The sequence below is a fragment of the Leopardus geoffroyi genome, chromosome B3 (genome assembly GCF_018350155.1).
Source record: "Leopardus geoffroyi isolate Oge1 chromosome B3, O.geoffroyi_Oge1_pat1.0, whole genome shotgun sequence".
NCBI classification, from domain to species: domain Eukaryota; kingdom Metazoa; phylum Chordata; class Mammalia; order Carnivora; family Felidae; genus Leopardus; species Leopardus geoffroyi.
In genome coordinates, this window is record NC_059337.1 from 24,068,160 (window position 1) to 24,076,473 (window position 8,314).

The following is an 8,314-nucleotide window of genomic DNA, read 5'->3' on the forward strand; positions in this document are numbered from 1 at the left end:
TTATGCTAAGTGAAATAAGTCAGAGAAAGAAATATCTGATTTCAGTCACATGTAGAATTTAAGAAGCAAAACAGATTAATATAGGGGAAAGGAAGCAAAAATAAGAGAGGGAGGGAAACCATAAGAGACTGTTAAATGCAGAGAAAAAAACTGAGGGATGCTGGAGCATTTTGGGGGGGATGGGCTAAATGGGTGATGGACATTAAGGAGGGCACTTGTTGGGAAAAACACTGGGAGTTATATTTCAGTGATGAATCACTAAATAACTGACAATAAAATCAAAGCTTTCTTTCTTTCTTCAAAGAAAAAAAAAGAGTAAAGAAATTTTGGAATAAAAAAAGAATTCTGGGGTGCCTGGGTGGCTCAGTCGGTTAAGCATTCGACTTTGACTCAGGTCATGATCTCACGATCCGTGGGTTTGAACCCCACATTGGGCTCTATGCTGTCAGTTCAGAGCCTGGAGCCTCCTTCAGAATCTATGTCTCCCACTCTCTTCCCCTTCCCCACTCCCTCTCTGTCCCTCAAAAAATGAATAAACGTTAAAAATTAAAAAAAAAAAAAAGAATTCCAACCCTAGTGAGAATTTTCAGGATCAAATAGGTCTATAATGGAAATACTATGACTTGGGTCAGAAGGAAACTTGACAACATAAAAAATTAGGTGACACCCAGCATAGGTGCCATTCTTAAGGGGGGATGTAGTAGTGTCTTAGGCTAAGAAAACATAGCTATGAAAGCAGATATAATTAAGAAAAAAACAAATAGTCATTGAAAATTTGGATAAGACACTGTCAGAATTAAAACATCAAGTTTGACTGTTTTCCCTAGTAAACTGAAAAAAATGGAATAAAAACAGTTATGCTAATAAATGGCAAAATTGGAACTGAAACTACAGTGCCATGGAAACCAACTTATTTTTCATTTTGATATACAGTATAACAGCCCTATTCTTTTGTAAATCCAGCGACTCAAATTTTTTTTAGAATGTATCCAAGACTGCTGAAAGAATGGAACATAAGAGTCCATATGTCCTTTTCCCCAACTAAGATGAACTATCCTAAAAATTCAAGTATTTTGGAGATATCCAGAAAACTTTCCTGAAGTGCTCTGCTGTTTTCATTCTAAAGCTTTATACATTGGGATGCACACTGGATTCTACATCAATTGTTGCCTTTGGTTGACTAATTGAAAAGGCAGAATGGAGGCAAAATGGTAACCCCCACATCAGTAAGCAACAAATCCTCACAAATCCAAATCTACTCTTCCTGAAACAACCCAGGTTATTTTTTGTATCTTGGAAACCCAACATGAGGGACTGATGGCAAGAGTCCTTGAAATATTTCTACAGAAGGTGAACTTGGAGAAGGTAAATACTGCACTCAGAAGCTGAGTGAGTCCTCCATTGTTTTTCACACTTTTATTTAAGCATTTCCTAAATTTAAAGATAAAATCCATGTGAAAATCAGAATACACTACTGAGCCTCTCCATTTTTTTTCTATTTTCCCCACCTTTATTGAGATATAGTTAACACGTAACATTGTGTAAGTTTAAGTATTGATTTGATACACTTATATGTTGCAAAATGATTACCACTTTAGCCTTAGCTAAATTATGTAACATAATTAGCCTGCATCAATTATGTGACATAATTACCATCTCTCTTTTGCGGTGAGAACATTTAAGATCTATTCTCTTAGCAACTTTTAAGTATGTAATAAACACAGTATGATTATCATCACTCTGCTGTGTTTTATTTTTTTTTTATTTTTTTTATTATTATATGAAATTTATTGTCAAATTGGTTTCCATACAACACCCAGTGCTCATCCCAAAAGGTGCCCTCCTCAATACCCATCACCCACCCTCTCCTCCCTCCCACCCCCCATCAACCCTCAGCCTGCCCTCAGTTTTTAACAGTCTCCCATGCTTTGGCTCTCTCCCACTCTAACCTCTTTTTTTTTTTTTTCTTTTTTCCTCCCCCTCCCCCATGGGTTCCTGCCAAGTTTCTCAGGATCCACATAAGAGTGAAACCATATGGTATCTGTCTTTCTCTGTATGGCTTATTTCACTTAGCATCACACTCTCCAGTTCCATCCACGTTGCTACAAAAGGCCATATTTCATTTTTTCTCATTGCCACATAGTATTCCATTGTGTATATAAACCACAATTTCTTTATCCATTCATCAATTGATGGACATTTAGGCTCTTCCATAATTTGGCTATTGTTGAGAGTGCTGCTATGAACATTGGGGTACAAGTGCCCCTATGCATCAGTACTCCTGTATCCCTTGGATAAATTCCTAGCAGTGCTATTGCTGGGTCATAGGGTAGATCTATTTTTAATTTTCTGAGGAACCTCCACACTGCTTTCCAGAGCGGCTGCACCAATTTGCATTCCCACCAACAGTGCAAGAGGGTTCCCGTTTCTCCACATCCTCTCCAGCATCTAGAGTCTCCTGATTTGTTCATTTTGGCCACTCTGACTGGCGTGAGGTGATACCTGAGTGTGGTTTTGATTTGTATTTCCCTGATAAGGAGCGACGCTGAACATCTTTTCATGTGCCTGTTGGCCATCCGGATGTCTTCTTTAGAGAAGTGTCTATTCATGTTTTCTGCCCATTTCTTCACTGGGTTATTTGTTTTTTGGGTGTGGAGTTTGGTGGCTCTTTATAGATTTTGGATACTAGCCCTTTGTCCGATATGTCATTTGCAAATATCTTTTCCCATTCCGTTGGTTGCCTTTTAGTTTTGTTGGTTGTTTCCTTTGCTGTGCAGAAGCTTTTTATCTTCATAAGGTCCCAGCAATTCACTTTTGCTTTTAATTCCCTTGCCTTTGGGGATGTGTCGAGTAAGAGATTGCTACGGCTGAGGTCAGAGAGGTCTTTTCCTGCTTTCTCCTCTAAGGTTTTGATGGTTTCCTGTCTCACATTCAGGTCCTTTACCCATTTTGAGTTTATTTTTGTGAATGGTGTGAGAAAGTGGTCTAGTTTCAACCTTCTGCATGTTGCTGTCCAGTTCTCCCAGAACCATTTGTTAAAGAGGCTGTCTTTTTTCCATTGGATGTTCTTTCCTGCTTTGTCAAAGATGAGTTGGCCATACGTTTGTGGGTCTAGTTCTGGGGTTTCTATTCTATTCCATGGGTCTATGTGTCTGTTTTTGTGCCAATACCATGCTGTCTTGATGATGACAGCTTTGTAGTAGAGGCTAAAGTCTGGGATTGTGATGCCTCCTGCTTTGGTCTTCTTCTTCAAAATTCCTTTGGCTATTCGGGGCCTTTTGTGGTTCCATATGAATTTTAGGATTGCTTGTTCTAGTTTCGAGAAGAATGCAGGTGCAATTTTGATTGGGATTGCATTGAATGTGTAGATAGCTTTGGGTAGTATTGACATTTTGACTATATTTATTTTTCGAATCCATGAGCAGGGAATGTCTTTCCATTTCTTTAAATCTTCTTCAATTACCTTCATAAGCTTTCTATAGTTTTCAGCATACAGATCCTTTACATCTTTGGTTAGATTTATTCCTAGGTATTTTATGCTTCTTGGTGCAATTGTGAATGGGATCAGTTTCTTTCTTTGTCTTTCTGTTGCTTCATTGTTAGTGTATAAGAATGCAACTGATTTCTGTACATTGATTTTGTATCCTGCAACTTTGCTGAATTCATGTATCAATTCTAGCAGACTTTTGGTGGAGTCTATCGGATTTTCCATGTATAATATCATGTCATCTGCAAAAAGCGAAAGCTTGACTTCATCTTTGCCAATTTTGATGCCTTTGATTTCCTTTTGTTGTCTGATTGCTGATGCTAGAACTTCCAGCACTATATTAAACAACAGCGGTGAGAGTGGGCATCCCTGTCGTGTTCCTGATCTCAGGGAAAAAGCTCTCAGTTTTTCCCCGTTGAGGATGATGTTAGCTGTGCGCTTTTCATAAATGGCTTTTATGATCTTTAAGTATGTTCCTTCTATCCCGACTTTCTCAAGGGTTTTTATTAAGAAAGGGTGCTGGATTTTGTCGAAGGCCTTTTCTGCATCGATTGACAGGATCATATGGTTCTTCTCTTTTTTTTTGTTAATGTGATGTATCACGTTGATTGATTTGCGAATGTTGAACCAGCCCTGCATCCCAGGAATGAATCCCACTTGATCATGGTGAATAATTCTTTTTATATGCCGTTGAATTCGATTTGCTAGTATCTTATTGAGAATTTTTGCATCCATATTCATCAGGGATATTGGCCGGTAGTTCTCTTTTTTTACTGGGTCTCTGTCTGGTTTAGGGATCAAAGTAATACTGGCTTCATAGAATGAGTCTGGAAGTTTTCCTTCCCTTTCTATTTCTTGGAATAGCTTGAGAAGGATAGGTATTATCTCTGCTTTCAACATCTGGTAGAACTCCCCTGGGAAGCCATCTGGTCCTGGACTCTTATTTGTTGGGAGATTTTTGATAACCGATTCAATTTCTTCGCTGGTTATGGGTCTGTTCAAGCTTTCTATTTCCTCCTGATTGAGTTTTGGAAGAGTGTGGGTGTTCAGGAATTTGTCCATTTCTTCCAGGTTGTCCAATTTGTTGGCATATAATTTTTCATAGTATTCCCTGATAATTGTTTGTATCTCTGAGGGATTGGTTGTAATCATTCCATTTTCATTCATGATTTTATCTATTTGGGTCATCTCCCTTTTCTTTTTGAGAAGCCTGGCTAGAGGTTTGTCAATTTTGTTTATTTTTTCAAAAAACCAACTCTTGGTTTCGTTGATCTGCTCTACAGTTTTTTTAGACTCTATATTGTTTATTTCTGCTCTGATCTTTAATATTTCTCTTCTTCTGCTGGGTTTGGGGTGTCTTTGCTGTTCTGCTTCTATTTCCTTTAGGTGTGCTATTAGATTTTGTATTTGGGATTTTTCTTGTTTCTTGAGATAGGCCTGGATTGCAATGTATTTTCCTCTCAGGACTGCCTTCGCTGCGTCCCAAAGCGTTTGGATTGTTGTATTTTCATTTTCGTTTGTTTCCATATATTTTTTAATTTCTTCTCTAATTGTCTGGTTGACCCACTCATTCGTTAGTAGGGTGTTCTTTAACCTCCATGCTTTTGGAGGTTTTCCAGACTTTTTTCTGTGGTGGATTTCAAGCTTCATAGCATTGTGGTCTGAAAGTATGCATGGTATAATTTCAATTCTGGTAAACTTATGAAGGGCTGTTTTGTGACCCAGTATATGATCTATCTTGGAGAATGTTCCGTGTGCACTCGAGAAGAAAGTATATTCTGTTGCTTTGGGATGCAGAGTTCTAAATATATCTGTCAAGTCCATCTGATCCAATGTCTCATTCAGGGCCCTTGTTTCTTTACTGACCGTGTGTCTAGATGATCTATCCATTTCTGTAAGTGGGGTGTTAAAGTCCCCTGCAATTACCACATTCTTATCAATAAGGTTGCTTATGTTTATGAGTAGTTGTTTTATATATTTGGGGGCTCCGGTATTCGGCGCATAGACATTTATAATTGTTAGCTCTTCCTGATGGATAGACCCTGTAACTATTATATAATGTCCTTCTTCATCTCTTGTTACAGCCTTTAATTTAAAGTCTAGTTTGTCTGATATAAGTATGGCTACTCCAGCTTTCTTTTGGCTTCCAGTAGCATGATAAATAGTTCTCCATCCCCTCACTCTCAATCTAAAGGTGTCCTCAGGTCTAAAATGAGTCTCTTGTAGACAGCAAATAGATGGGTCTTGTTTTTTTATCCATTCTGATACCCTATGTCTTTTGGTTGGCGCATTTAGTCCATTTACATTCAGTGTTATTATAGAAAGATACGGGTTTCGAGTCATTGTGATGTCTGTATGTTTTATGCTTGTAGTGTTGTCTCTGGTACTTTGTCTCACAGGGTCCCCCTTAGGATCTCTTGTAGGGCTGGTTTAGTGGTGACAAATTCCTTCAGTTTTTGTTTGTTTGGGAAGACCTTTATCTCTCCTTCTTTTCTAAATGACAGACTTGCTGGATAAAGGATTCTCGGCTGTATATTTTTTCTGTCTAGCACACTGAAAATCTCGTGCCAATTCTTTCTGGCCTGCCAAGTTTCAAAAGAGAGATCAGTCACGAGTCTTATAGGTCTCCCTTTATATGTGAGGGCACGTTTACCCCTTGCTGCTTTCAGAATTTTCTCTTTATCCTTGTATTTTGCCAGTTTCACTATGATATGTCATGCAGAAGATCAATTCAAGTTACGTCTGAAGGGAGTTCTCTGCGCCTCTTGGATTTCAATGCCTTTTTCCTTCCCCAGTTCAGGGAAGTTCTCAGCTATTATTTCTTCAAGTACCCCTTCAGCACCTTTCCCTCTCTCTTCCTCCTCTGGGATACCAATTATGCGTATATTATTTCTTTTTAGCGTATCACTTACTTCTCTAATTTTCCCCTCATACTCCTGGATTTTTTTATCTCTCTTTTTCTCAGCTTCCTCTTTTTCCATAACTTTATCTTCTAGTTCACCTATTCTCTCCTCTGCCTCTTCAATCCGAGCCGTGGTGGTTTCCATTTTGTTTTGCATTTCATTTAAAGCATTTTTCAGCTCCTCGTGACTGTTCCTTAGTCCCTTGATCTCTGTAGCAAGAGATTCTCTGCTGTCCTCTATACTGTTTTCAAGCCCAGTGATTAATTTTATGACTATGATTCTAAATTCACTTTCTGTTATATTATTTAAATCCTTTTTGATCAGCTCATTGGCTGTTGTTATTTCCTGGAGATTCTTCTGAGGGGAATTCTTCCGCTTGGTCATTTTGGATAGTCCCTGGCGTGGTGAGGACCTGCAGGGCACTTCCCCTGTGCTGTGGTGTATAACTGGAGTTGGTGGGCGGGGCCACAGTCTGACCTGATGTCTGCCCCCAGCCCACCCCTGGGGCCACAGTCAGACTGGTGTGTGCCTTCTCTTCCCCTCTCCTAGGGGCGGGATTCACTGTGGGGTGGCGTGGCCCGTCTGGGCTACTTGCACACTGCCAGGCTTGTGATGCTGGGGATCTGGCGTATTAGCTGGGGTGGGTAGGCAAGGTGCACAGGGGCAGGAGGGGCAGGCTTAGCTCGCTTCTCCTTAGGTGATCCACTTTGGGAGGGGCCCTGTGGCAGCGGGAGGGAGTCAGATCCGCTGCCGGAGGTTTGGCTCCTCCGCAGAAGCACAGAGTTGGGTGTTTGCGCGGAGCGAGGAAGTTCCCTGGCAGAAACTGGTTCTCTTTGGGATTTTGGCTGGGGGATGGGCGGGGGAGATGGCGCTGGCGAGCGCCTCTGTTCCCCACCAAACTGAGCTCTGTCGTCCAGGGGCTCAGCAGCTCTCCCTCCCTTTGTCCTGCAGCCTTCCTGCTTTCTGAGCAGAGCTGTTAACTTATGACCTCCCAGATGCTGAGTAGCGCTTGCTGTCGGAACACAGTCCGTCAGGCCCCTCCGCTTTTGCCCACCAGACTTGGGGGCTCTGCTTGGCCGGCGAGCAGCCCCTCCGCCCTGGCTCCCTCCCGCCAGTCCGTGGAGCGCGCACAGCCTTGCCGCCCTTCCTACCCTCTTCCGTGGGCCTCTCATCTGCGCTTGGCTCCGGCGACTCCGTTCTGCTAATCCTCTGGCGGTTTTCTGGGTTATTAGGCAGGTGTAGGTGGAATCTAAGTGATCAGCAGGACGCGCGGTGAGCCCAGCGTCCTCCTAAGCCGCCATCTTCCCCTCTCTCCCCACTCTGCTGTGTTTTAGATCCCTATACCTTATCTTTTTTTTTCAATATATGAAATTTATTGTCAAATTGGTTTCCATACAACACCCAGTGCTCATCCCAAAAGGTGCCCTCCTCAATACTCATCATCCACCCTCCCCTTCCTCCCACCCCCCATCAACCCTCAGTTTGTTCTCAGTTTTTAAGAGTCTTATTGAGCCTCTCCATTTTTAAGGCACTTTTGTTTTCAGGAATTCAACAAAAGTGGAAGAAAAAGTAAATTAATGGCAAGGACAGATAGTTTCTCAGATATTGATGGCAGTAGCCCAGTTCTGAGAAAATATACAGAAATATAAGATACAAAGAAACTTAAAACTGTAGTTTTATCTTCCCACTTATAAGTATTTACAAAAAATATTATGAATAATTTACAATAATTCACAAGTCCCCTTATTTGGGGCCACCGACAAATAACAAATCACACTATAATGTAAAGCCAATTAGTCACTATTGGAAAGTCAAGAAGTTGTAAAAAGGAATGCTGAAAAAGACTGAGGAAGATGCAAGTGACACTATCTAATTAAATCATTACCACCTCCTCAACATGATCTTCCCCACCCCCAGGAAATAA